The sequence below is a fragment of the Ceratotherium simum genome, unplaced genomic scaffold, assembly GCF_057802395.1.
Source record: "Ceratotherium simum simum isolate JZ-2026a unplaced genomic scaffold, ASM5780239v1 HiC_scaffold_45, whole genome shotgun sequence".
NCBI classification, from domain to species: Eukaryota; Metazoa; Chordata; class Mammalia; order Perissodactyla; family Rhinocerotidae; genus Ceratotherium; species Ceratotherium simum.
This window is the reverse complement of record NW_028261261.1, coordinates 437,107-449,876: the sequence shown is the minus strand read 5'-3', so window position 1 is coordinate 449,876 and position 12,770 is coordinate 437,107. Positions and strand designations below refer to the sequence as shown.

Sequence of the window (12,770 nt, the reverse complement as noted above, 5' to 3'; positions counted from 1 at the left end):
AAAATAATGGTGAAATCATTTAACTCATCACAAAATCCTCTTTTGTTGATATAATTTTTCTTACTGTCCAAGAGATATTGAAAGGACACTTGCAATTAAGGAGATATTCCTGAATTTTGAAATGCTTTATACATTACAGCAGGACAGTGAGGCTACCAATTTAATAGGATGAGCTGATAAAAAATTGATTGAATTCCCATTTAAGCTGAAAAAGTGTCAATCTCATGTGCTTGCAAATTTATTGCTCTGCATGCATTGTGCCCTGAAGATATAACAGATGCTGATGACCTAGACTTTTGATGATTTAAAGATACAATTCAAATTGTCTTTTGCCATATGCTTTTCTTCCAGAAAACAAATTTTATTCTCTTTAACGAGAATCAAAAGAATTGACATTGAGGGTTTTTTTTAATATTTCAATATTTTATTAATTTTCCTTATATTTCCATCTCTTCATCCCAACTTTATACATTCTTGTAGAAAAATTCACCATCAGAAAAAAAGATTCTTTTGGCTCCCCTGGAACTGCATTCTTCCTCTTCTTCAGATTTCCCTTTAGAACTCAGTCTTGTAAGCCATCCCTCAAGATGCTATATTATATCATTCAAGCCTGTCCCTGTGTCTTTGGTGTATAATCTACCTGACATCAAATACAGTACTAAATAAATTCAATAATTACAATTTGTACTAATCAAACAATTCTCATATAAATGCATTGTATGAATTAAAATATTATTTTATATTAAGGTAAAATCTGCTTATAGTTCAAAATGTAATCCAGGAATACCATATTCAGAATCACAATTGTTATTGCCAGATGCCCAATTCCATAAAACAAACAAGTGTCCTAGTCATTGAGATGGAAAATTTTTTAAATCAGTACGTATTTTCGTGTTGGGAACTCTTTTCTGCAGATTGACCTTGATTTTATTTTGCTTTCCCTGGGTGCATCAATCATGTCAAATCTTATAGGTGATCTCTAAGATAAGTTTTGAGATAATTTAAACAATATTATCAATTATTCAATATTATTAAATAAAAAAATATTATCCAATTATATAGTATTGTTCAGTATCATCAATAATTCTCTTCTTTCAAACTCCCCACTTTGGGTGTAGGACGTTCTGTCAGCCAGGATTCAGGAACATCAATCAGGAAGAGAGAGCTACCTGCTGGCTTTGTCTGTGTATTGTGCCCAGAGAGAGAAATATGTAATCAGACAGGTATGAACTGACAAAATTACACAATCACTTTCTCTCACCTCTTCTTTGTCTCCAAATAAAATGTAAAGGATCTGAGAGTAACCAATAGCATCACATTTCTTCATTATTTTCTATTTCATTCACTCATTCAATACATTCATTTAGGAAATCAATACATCGTTTCCATGTTAGGAGTTAACTTGATCTGGCTTCCTTATACTCACATTGTTAGGTTCTGCTGAAGCAGCTCTTCTCAAGGGAATACAACCCTTAAACCACATGTTGTGTTAGGCAAACACTTAGAGATTCCATAGCACCATATACTCATCTTGATCACAGAATAACACACATGGAATTACAATGGAAGTAAGTGTGGGTGTCTTTAGCACATGCCTCCTATTCATATCTTTACACCCAAGGTGACGAGCACTATGCCTTACACATAGTAGGTGTGCAAAAACCGGAACTAAAGATTCAATAAATGAATGGATATATTATATTATTATTACTCTAGTAGAAGACATAAACAATGAACTGAGCATGCAAACTTGATAAGATAAAGGCCCTGCTTTCCAAGAAATCAGTGAGGTACATGTGAAAAAAGAATAACAGGACTATTTGAAAAGTGCCAAAATAAAGGTAGTTAGAGGTTAGCAGAGTCAACAAGAGTAGATAGTGTTACTTGGATAAATCAGATAATTCTTCATGGAAAGCTTATGTTTGAGTTGAGCTTTTAAAAAGATGGGGGGATTTTTCAGTTAAAGATGAAGAGGGACTCTTGGCAATAGATGTTTGAGCAACAAAAGTTATGCAAGATGAATAAGTTCTGGAGACCTACCATCCAACATGGGCCGATAGTTCACAATACTGTATTGTAGACTTAAAAATTTACTAGGAGGGTAGATTTATGTTAAGTGTTCCTACCTCAAAAGAAAAAAAGTATTTTAAAAAAGGAAGTTAAAAAAAATAAAGAGAACAGGAGGAAACATTTGGGGGTGATGAATAGGTTAAGGACTTGAGTAGTGATGGTTTCACGGGTGTATATTATCTCCAAACACATTAAGTTGTATACATTAAATATGTACAGCTTTTTGTATGTCAGTCATACCTCAATAAAGTTTTTTTTTAAATGTTTTCATGTGGCATATTCAGACATTCAGAATATGGCTAATATGACTGGAATGAGATGATAAAAGACTGATCATGAATGATGATGGAATAGTCGGGGCCCGGCGTCCCTCCGTCCCCCCGGAGCCCCGTTTCCCCCGGGCTGTTCGCTCAGGGCGCCCGAGGCTGCTGTTCCTCCTGGCTCCGGGCGCCGCCGGCCCCTCCTCAGAGTCCCCGTCACCGTCCTCCGTGTGATTTTGTCCCCAGGGGGCTTATCCGCGTCTGGAGGCGGTGTTTGGGTTGTTACTAATGGGGGCGCTCCTGGCATCTAGAGGGGGAGGCAGGGATGCTGCTCAGCGTCCTCCAGGGCCCAGGACGGCCTGACAGAGAATCATCCGGCCCCAGACGTCAATGGTGCGGAGGTTGGGAGACCTGCTCCAGGGCCTGAAAATCTCCCCAGCCCTGAATGAAGTGTGGGAAATGTTTACAAGTCAGCGAGTCACTTACAGGGGCCATAAATGACAAACTTGTTTAAAGGGTCTGGAGTCACCAAAAAGTCTCTGTCCAGCCAAGTGAGTTGAGCGAGTCAAGTGCACACAGCACGGAGCTGCTTCTCCCATCTTGGGGAGCAGGTGGCTGGATAGGAATCGGGAAAATCCAGTCTCAGCCAACAGTTACAGTTAAATAAGTAAATACGAAAAAGAAAAGTAAGTGGGGTGGGCTTTCCTTCCATCACCTGCATTACTCCCTGTAAAAGGCCTCAAAAGCAATCTTTGCTTTTTTTTTCCGTTAGAAAAGAAAAGTGTCTGTGGGGCTCAAGTTTGAGTTGAAACCAGGCTCAGGGTCCACCTGTCCTCGCTGATCCGTGGATTTCTGTGTGACCAGGTGAGTACCCTGTGGACCTGGTACCAACAGGTTCCAGCAGCCTCCGCTGTGCAGAAGACCTGCCAGTGGGCTTTCCTGGGCTCAGCTTGTCAGCACAAGGACTCACTGAGAGTGAGGGTATCATGAGAAAAATTATTTATGTTTGATGGATTATATTCAAGGGAAAGATGGTAAGGTGTGTGAGGCTCTGTGTGTGTAAATAATTCAGAAAATACAGTTATTTGCAAAGAAGAACACATTAAACAAATATATGTAAATAAGTGTAAATATGTGTAACAGTAAAGAAATATAGACTTACCTGCATTCCGAATTCTCAAAAGTCAGGATTTCATATATAAATATAAATATATAAATGTTTTACGTGTATATGTAGTATTACAAGACATCTCATTAAATATTAGCAGGGATGCTCAGCAACATTCCTCAGGCCTATTCAATTTGACTTCTAAAGACCTATAAATGCTCCACAAAGATTCAAAATCTTACAGACACCTGGAGAAAAATATGATTTGAACTTCTTTATGTTAGTAACAGAAATGTAAAGTTAAATTGACCAGCAGCCGGATTTATTTTCAGCATATTGTTGTTGTTTATGAGATTTCAAATCATTTGGAGGAATATTAAGCAACACCTTTTAGATAGAAGGGTAGGGCGCTAGTCTCCAAAAAGATTGTCCTCTCCACCTGACATTCTAAAGGGAATTAACTTTGCTTCTTGAATCCTTTCTGAAATAACAGTCTGGTGATTCACGTTGAAGACAATCTTGTTAAGTAATTTTATATATAATTGTTGGCCTCTCCTAATTGTGTGTGTATGTCTGTGTGCCTTTTTCATTCTAGCATTCCTGGGACGTTCTTGAGGGGAATGTGTGCTTGTCATGCAATAGATATTGTTTGAGTGCACAATTTATGAGGACCCACCATCCTCATTTATTCAGAACAGAGGGGTTTTCCAGGACACAGGACATTTAGCATTCAAACCAGGATGGTTCCTCATCTGATGAGCCAGGCCCTGGGCCAGATACGTGGGGACCTGGAGAACCAAACAGACCTTGTCCCACCTCCATGGGATTTATATTCTGTTAGGGAATTTGGATTTTAGACAGTTAATGATGAGAGTGATTTGGGAGTTTGGCACAAGGGGACTAAACCAGAGGGGGCAGGGAAGCCCTCTTGAGAAGGATTGATAGTTAGCTTGAGAGCTAGAGTTGGGACTGGATTTAGGTGGTTGGAGGGTTAGACTGGAGTGAGGGTGTGGGAGTGTGTTCAAGAGAGCGTTTCAGGCAGAGGGACCCGCATGAGGACACACCTGAAGCAGAGAGCCTGGTGTGTCCATGACCTGAAAGAGGGATGGCTGAGCCGAGTCAACACGGGGGGAGAGGTGTGAGCCAGACCAGCGAGGGGAACAGGCTGGACCAGGTCAGGCGTGACTTTGGACTCTGTTCTAAGACCAGTGGGAAGACACTGGAGAGGTGCGAGCAGATGGGTGATGTGATTGGCGTTGGGTCTAAGCATGTGGGTTAAAATGGACTTGAGGCTTAAGAATGAAGACTTAAGAGGCAGATAGGAGGTGTTGGGAAGAAGGTTACGAATAAGGTGATTGTTCCCTAGGCCTGGATGATGGCTGTGGAGTAGGAAAGAAGTAGAAAGAAAAGACCTTGGAGTGTAGAACCGCGAGAAGGTAACGGTACTTTCTTGCCTGCATGTGTCAGATGGCACAGGGCAGTGACTGTGCTCCTCGCTGCTGTCCGTGCAGACCTGCAGGCGCCCCCTCACCCAGGTCTGTGTGTTCACCCCACTTAGCCACTCACAGGCCTCCCTCCACATCTTAAAGGAAGTCAGGCCTTACTTGTGAGGGGGTTGTCTCAGACGGGAGACACCGAGGAGAGCCCCTCCAGGCATCAGAGCAGCCCCTTCAGCCTCTCCCTCAGGCTCCTCCCCCTCCACTCTCTCGCTTTCCACCCTCAGAAGGACCCCTGCTCAATATTCCACGTCCCCATGTTCTTCCTCCCTCAGGCTTGAGAAGGGTGGGCAGCCAGTGGGGTGGACATTGTCTGTACCTTCCACCCTGACCCCCGCAGGTCCTGGGCTGGACAGAGAGCAACTCTACTGGGAGCTGAGCCATGAGAGCCAGGGCGTCACCCACCTGGGCTCCTTCATCCTGGATGGGGACAGCCTCTATGTCAGTGTTGAGGGGCTGGGCTACAGCCGTGCTCTCTGTCCCTATCATAGTTCTGTGTTGCCTCCATTGCTCTAAAGTGAGCTGTGATCCATCTCTGTCTCCTTCTGGTCGGGATGCAGTCTTCTGGGGTGATGACTGGGGCCAGCCATCTTCCATCTCGTTTCATCCCCCCTGAACACCCCTCCACTCTTCCCCTCTGCTTTTCCCTAAGCTTTTCCCACAAAGGTCCCTATGTCCTCCCTCTCCCTTAATCCTTTATGTTCACCCCAACTCTTGGTCAGCTCCTCTCACCTTCTCTCCACAGCTGACACCTATGGAGCTGAGGCCCTGACTACTACCAGTGAGTATTCCTGGCCCTCATCTCCTGGGTTCCATCCCCATTTGGGGTTGGGGAGCAGTGGTTCTCCTGCACCCACTGTCCTTGGTGAGAGAAGGACCTGGAAGGGCCCTAACTCATCCCTTCTCTCTCTCCCGTGTTCTGGTGGAGAGTCCCAGCCCAGTGTGAGAAAGCCTTAGTGACAGACATGTTCTCCACCACATTCTGACCCCACGTGGTTTTCACTTTAATTCTCCTAAAGCCTCACCCTTGGTCCTCCTTTTCCAGGTATCCCGTATGTGTGTCCAGTGTTCTGCCCGTCCATGTGTCTCTCCTCTGTGTTCAGTCTCTTGTTCACCTATCTCACTCTCTTGGGCTCCTCTCATCCACAGGCTTGCTCATTCCTCTACTCACACAGTCACCCCTCCTCTCACTCTCATTTATGCTTCACCTGTGAATGGTGGTCCTGGGACAGCCACTGCTGGAGCCCGGGTGAGCCTGGGGGCTCCTCCCACTCTGTCCCTCCTTGAGACAGCCCTCGCCACAGCTCCCGAGCCGGCCACCACGTCCCTGCATACTTGATCATCAACTGTGCCACCAGAAGCCACCACAGGTATCTGGGGGCCCCTTTTCCTTCCCAAGAGAAGCTCTCCAGCCCCACACCTCCACCAGCCAGTTGTGATCCAGGAGCTGGGCAGCCACAGTGTGACATTCTGGTTTTGAGGAAATGGTGCTGATCACAAAGATTATACCAATGATTCAGTCTGAGGCCAGCCCTCAGAGAGCCTCTAGCGTTGTGAAATTAACACACCAATATAACACTGTGTGGGAGGTTTCGGGAAGAAGCACCTGGCATAGTTTGCAGAGGAAGAGCTTGCTAGAGAAAGTTTCACCTGAATAGAGTCTTTAAGAATGAGCAGGAGAGACCCAGGCAGGTAGAGGATGAAGAGTTTTTCTGGCAGAGAGGATTCCATGAGCAAAGGCTTGCGCCAGAAACAATATGCCATATGGGGAGAATTGAAACGAATTTGGGTTGCGTGAAGCATAAAGTTTAACCCGCAGTACATGGATAAAATGAGACTGAAAGGTCAGCAGGAGCCAGATTGAGTAGAGCCTTGAGTGCCAGGTCAAGAAGGTTGAACTAAACACTGAAGACCATAGGGAGCCATGGGTGGTACTAGAGCAGTGGTGGCCCTAGTGAGGTATTAATTTCAGAAAGATTCTTCCAGTGGTCAATGTAGAACATCCTTTAGACAGAGCATCCAGTGAGCCTGCTGGGGTGTTGGTCCGGGTGAAGGAAGTTAAGTCCCCTGAGCTGGGACAGGGATGGAGAGGGAGTGTATGTGAGGACCAGTGTTCAAGGTGAGTGGGTGTTACTGGGAGGGAGGAGGAGCTGAGCAGATATGCTGGTTCTGACTTGGGTGACCACACGGGTGGGTGGTGGTGCCCCTGGGAGAGAAGACGACAGATGATAATGAGTGCAGGACTCTGGTGTGGTCTCAGGCCAGCTCTCAGTGATGGCCATCGCTCTCCCTCTCGTCTTGCAGCTTTGGGGCACAACCTGAAGACCCTCACAGTCACCTTCCCCATCTCCACCCTCCGGTATTCATCAGACAGGAGCAACGGCTCAGCCACGTTCAACTCCACTGAGAGGGTCCTGCAGAGCCTGGTGAGACCCTGGTTCCAGCAGCTCCTGGTGGGTTAAATCCCACCCAGCCCCTCCCCCAACCCCTGTCCCTCCTGCTCCTTCTCCTCCTCCTTCCTCCCCAGCTGGGTCCTTGTTCAAGAAGAGCAGCCTGGGCCTCTTCTCCTTGAGTTGCAGACTGGTCTCCCTCAAGTAAGACCCTCCCCTGAGCATTTGCCCCTAATGACCACTTTTGTGACCACCCTTCTCTCAGTCTCCCCACTGTCCTCCCATTTCCTCCTTCCTGTTCTGGCCCCAACCCCAGAGGTTTCAGGACCTCTCTCTAGATTCCCCATGTACCTCTCTCCCCAGGCCTGTGAAGGATGGGGGAGCCACCTGTGTGGACGCTGTCTGCACCCACCACCGTGACCCCGTGGGCCACCATGCCTCTGTGCTGGGAGCTGAGAGTCTCCACGTGTCTGCTCTTCCTCTCGGTGGCTCCAGGCTCTGCACCCTGGAGTTTATGCATGCAGAGAGAGCACCAGCTGCATTTCCGCAGCATCAGCTGGAACCACAGCAACCCGGAGCCCACATCCTCGGAGTACACCGCCCTGCTGAGGGACACCCAGGACCAGGTGGGGTCTCCCCTGTCCCGTCTCTCCTTGCCCTGAGGGCACCCTCATTCCTCTGCCTGACTTACATCTGTTACATGGTTGTTTCAATCATTCACTTTCCCTGCGTGTCTGGGTTCTCTCAGTTTCCAGAGGTGATGTCCTAGCTGCCTTCCCCATTTCTCACATGGGTAAACTGAAGCTCAGAAAGGGGAGTATTGTGTCTAAGGTCACACAATGAGTTAGGGGCAGAGCCAGGATTTGAAGTCAGGTCTCCCTTGCCCCAAAGTCTGTGATCTTTCACTGGCTCCAGTGGCACCCCGCATCCCCAGGAGACCTCCATCTCTCCCACTCTCCCTCGCGTTTGTTCTAGGTCACCAAGCTCTACAGAGGCAGCCAGCTGTGAGACATATTCCTCTCCTGCCTGGTCACCGACTTGATGTAGGTTGAGGAGATTGGAAGCATTGGCTGAGCTGGTGGCTGATGGCTCTGAGCTCCCGTGACACATCCTTGATCTGGAAGTCACTGACATGGTGCCCATTCTCCCCCACATCCCTGTCAGCTAATCCTACCATCTCCTTCCATAGGTTTTTCGGGGGTTGAGAAAAGCATTAACATTTGGGGCCACCAACCTCCAGCATCCTCTTCCTCCTCCTCTTCTGGAGACTTTGAACAAATATCAGCAGTCTAACTGTGCTCTCCAATAGTGGAGCCACTAACCACATGGGGCAATTTAAATTTTTTATACACCTGGTGGGATACGATTCACATATTGTGTGTGTGTGGGGGCTGTATTTTTTAGGTTTTTCTATATACAATATCTTCTCCTCTGCAAAACAAATAGTTTTACCTCTTCTGTTCCAATCTGGGTTTCTTTTATTCCTTTTTCTTGCCTAATTGCCCTCATTAGAAACTCTAGTACCTGTGATTAACATATCAGATGAGGGAAGACATCATGGCCTTGTCCCTGGTCTTAGGGGGAAATTTTCAGTCTTTCAGCATTGAATATGGTGTTAGCTGTGGGTTTTTCATCGAAGCTATTTATAGGTTGGGAAAGTTTTTTCTATTCCTAATTTGTTGAGTGTTTTCTTTTTTAGACATGAAGGGCGTTGTATTTTGTGAAATTCTTTTCTATGTATATGGTCGAGATTATGTGGTATTGGCCGTTAATTCTATCAATATGGTGTATTACATAATCAGTTTTCAGATATTAAGCCACCGCTCCAACTAGAGGTGAGAGATTCAGACGTTCTCAAGTCTTTCCTGGGCGTGCCACATCCCTGAGCCCTTGTGGCCTTCCAGATGCCCACAAATACACTGGAGCTTTTCAAAGCCCCCTGTGGAGATCTCATTCCCCCAATTTTTCTTCTAAGTTGTTGGCTCACCTCTTGCCTGCCTTGGCTGGTATCACTCCCTCCGGCAACTACAATAGAAAACAATTAGCGCTGATTGTTTTTAGCAAGTGCCTTGGGGACAGACTTTCCACCTTGGGCAAGCTCTGAGTCAAGTAACGAAAAGCCCTGAACATGGGGCTTTTTCGGGGAGCTGCCAGGTAAGTCAGCTAGTGACAGTTCGATGGGGATGGGTCTTTTCAGAGCTCTAAACCCATTATGGCTGCTGGGCTGCTGGTTGTCTCAGCTACCATGGTTCTGAGACTGATGGTTTTCAAAGTTATGGAGGATATTGTGAGAGCAAGATGGGAATAGTGAAAGTTATAGTGCTACGAAGTTTGCTCCCTTTATCAAGATTCCACCGTGTGTCTTCACTAAACCCTCCTCAGATTGTTACAAGCCTTTGATTAATTTCTAGACTTCTGAAAAGTTGATTTCGACCATTTTTACCAGTGTTCTCATTGTTTTTATGCATTTGCAGAAGTCCTTACTCCAAAGTTTCAAAAATGTTCTCCCTATGGTTATTTATTTACAAATTAATTACTTGAAATGAAATTACATGAAAAATTCAGTTCCTCACTCACACGCACTAGCCACATTTTAAGTGCTCAATAACAACATGGGGCTAATAGTGTATTTGGTAGTGCAGACAAATGTTTACATTATTGCAGAAAGTTCTCTTGAACAGGACCCAGAAGCAGGGAATCTAGAATCAGGGTAGAATTCTAGACACCCTTGTTCATATTTGCGCCCTTCCAGGTCTGTCCCCCACAGTAACCACACTGGAGTGGACTCCCTGTGTACCTTGCCGCTTTGGCACAGAGACTGGACAGAGTTGTCATCTATGAGGAATTCCTGCGGCTGACCCAGAATGGTACCCAGCTGCAGAACTTGACCCTGGACAGGAAGAGTGTCCTTGGGGATGGTGAGGCTCCCTGGTCATTGGGAAAGGAAGTGAGGCCTTTCTGGGGACTCTGGATGCCTGGGGCTGAGAGAGCGTTGAACTTTCTCAGGCTGGCAGGAGGTGGCATAGGCCCCCAGTCTTTACCCACCATTGAGAGAGAGAAAAGGACACCAGTGTAATGTAGGAGGCCCTCACCATCTCCTAGACAGCTCAGTGACCTCATACTAGTCACCTCCCCTCTCTGGACTTTTGTTTCCTCATCTCTGCACTGAAACCCACTGGGCCAGATGGTCAGTGAGGGCCTCCAGCTGTGTGTGAAGCAGACTTACAGGTTTGGGCGTCATGTGGTTTCTGATCCACAGGCTATAGTTTGCCAAGTCCCGCTCTAGATGAGCACCAATGCGCTAGAACTTTCTGCAGTGGTGGAATGTTCTATATCTGTGCTGTCCAGTGCATAGCCGCATGTGGCTGTTGAGTGCTCGAAGGATGGTATTGGGACTGGTCTTTATTGTTACTGAGTTTTAATGTTACTGAGGTACCAGAATTTTTATTTTATTTAACTAAAATTAATTTTAATTCAAAAAGAGACTTGTTGCTGCTCCATATCAGACAGCACACCTGTAAGAGGTTGTCTGGATAGAGGTACAAGAAGGGGGACATGCACCCTCCCACCAAGCCCACTGGGTGCTGTGTCCTACCCTCCTGGAGTTTATGTTGTAGCTGGCAATAACAAGAATAGAGAATTGGAACTTATCAATTAATTGATGTGAACAAACTCATACTTGCAGGCGGAAATCAGAGAAGACTTCCTGCAGGATATTACATTGTAGGTTAATCCTAGAAAATGAATATTAAGCAAATAGATAAAGGAGAAGGGGATGAATGTGTTTCTAGGCAGGGAAGAACACTTTTGAGTGGGAATTTACAAATTTAGAGAGATCCCATAGGCTTGCCAACTGTGATGACCCATTCTCCCCCCGGCCGTCCTAAGAAAGTCCAGCTCAAATTCAATCCTCTGTGCCCAGAGGTATGAATTTGGTTTAATTTATTAAACTTTTGTTCTGTGATAATGGTCTTGGATTTTGTAGGAATGTGTGCTCACGTTTTAGAGATGGAAACTAAAATGGGGTGAAACATGATGATGTCTACTTGACTTTAATATTTCATTGAAAACATGGGATGAATCAAGGTTGGCAAGTGTTAATAATTTATACATTGATAAAATGTTGTTTTAATTGGATGGAATATACATGGTTAAATTAGATGATGGATGTTTATGAGACTGTTCCCTTTATTTTTCTGTGTCTAAAAAGTTCTATTAAAAAGAGTGAACCACACTCACATGCATTCTCCATTTGATTCACTTCCAGAATATTCTCCCAACAGAGATGACACCTTGACTGAGAAGCCTGGTAAACCTGCAGGAAGCCCCAGCCCACGGAAGGTGGTGAGAATCTTGATGCTGTGCCTCATTGAAGAGAACCATGCGCACAGGGTCTTGGATTATGAGGAAAGTTGGCCAACCCTTGTCAAGGACGGTTGAGGCACAGTGGGGTCAGCAGGAGCCCTGGGGCGATGACAGGAGGTGGCTCACCCCAGCACTTGTCTCCCCAGACCACCCCGTCTGGGCCCTCATCCTCATCTGCTTGGCAGGCCTCCTGGTGCTCATCACAGGCCTGATCTGCTGTCTCCTGGTAAGCCATGACGTGTTGCTTGTCTTCTTACTATTGGGTTGTAAGAGCTCTTTATATATTATAAATACACATCCTTTTCTAGGGATATGTTTTGCAGATGTTTTCTCCCAGTCTGTGTGTGGCTCGCCTTCTCCTTCACAACATGAGTCATTGGGTAAATGAAAGTGACAGTCATCATGAGATTCCACCACACTTGAGAATGGCTAAAATTAAAAAGACTGATTATAGCAAGTGTTGTTGAAGATGTCAAGTCACTGAAACTCTCATCGAGTGCTGGTGAAAAATAGCTTGAATGCGTATTTAATAATTACATATGTCTACCCAGCAATTCCTCCCCTAGGAATCCATCCAAGGGAAATAAACCCGTAGGTCTATACACAGACTTATACACACATGTTGATAACAACCTATTTATAGTATACAAAAACGGAAAACAACCCAAATGTCCATCTACTGGTGAACGGATACACAAAGTGTGGTATTTCCCCACAGTGGAATACTATATAACCGTAAAAAAGAATGAATTATTATTTTTTTCTTTTTTAATTATTTTATTGAAATTATAAAGGGTTTTAACATTGTGTAATTTCGGGTGTTCATTATTATTTGTGAATTTCTGTATAGACTGCATCGTGCTCACCAACAGTAGTCTAACTTTTATCCATCACCATGCATATGTGCCCCTTTAACTCTTTCACTCAACCCCCAGCCCCCATCCCCTCTGGTAACCACTAATCTGTTCTCTTTATCCCTGTGTATGTTTATCTTGTACATATGAGTGAAATAATGCATATTTGTCTTTGGCTTATTTCATTTAACGTCTTACCCTCCAGGTCCATCCAGGTTGTCGCAAAC

At 45.3% G+C, this 12,770-nt stretch overlaps 1 pseudogene across 1 annotated transcript in view; it reads left to right on the top strand.

Moving 5' to 3' along the window:
• Positions 1–5,721: 5,721 nt before the first annotated feature.
• LOC147911244 (methyl-CpG-binding domain protein 3-like 2B) overlaps positions 5,722–12,770 on the top strand; it is a 55,793-nt pseudogene continuing 48,744 nt past the window's right edge. The window contains exons 1-5 of the transcript XR_015551391.1: positions 5,722–6,304; positions 7,239–7,360; positions 7,688–7,950; positions 10,077–10,242; positions 11,592–11,915. The product of XR_015551391.1 is annotated as a methyl-CpG-binding domain protein 3-like 2B (transcript). The remainder of the gene's footprint in view (positions 6,305–7,238; positions 7,361–7,687; positions 7,951–10,076; positions 10,243–11,591; positions 11,916–12,770) is intronic.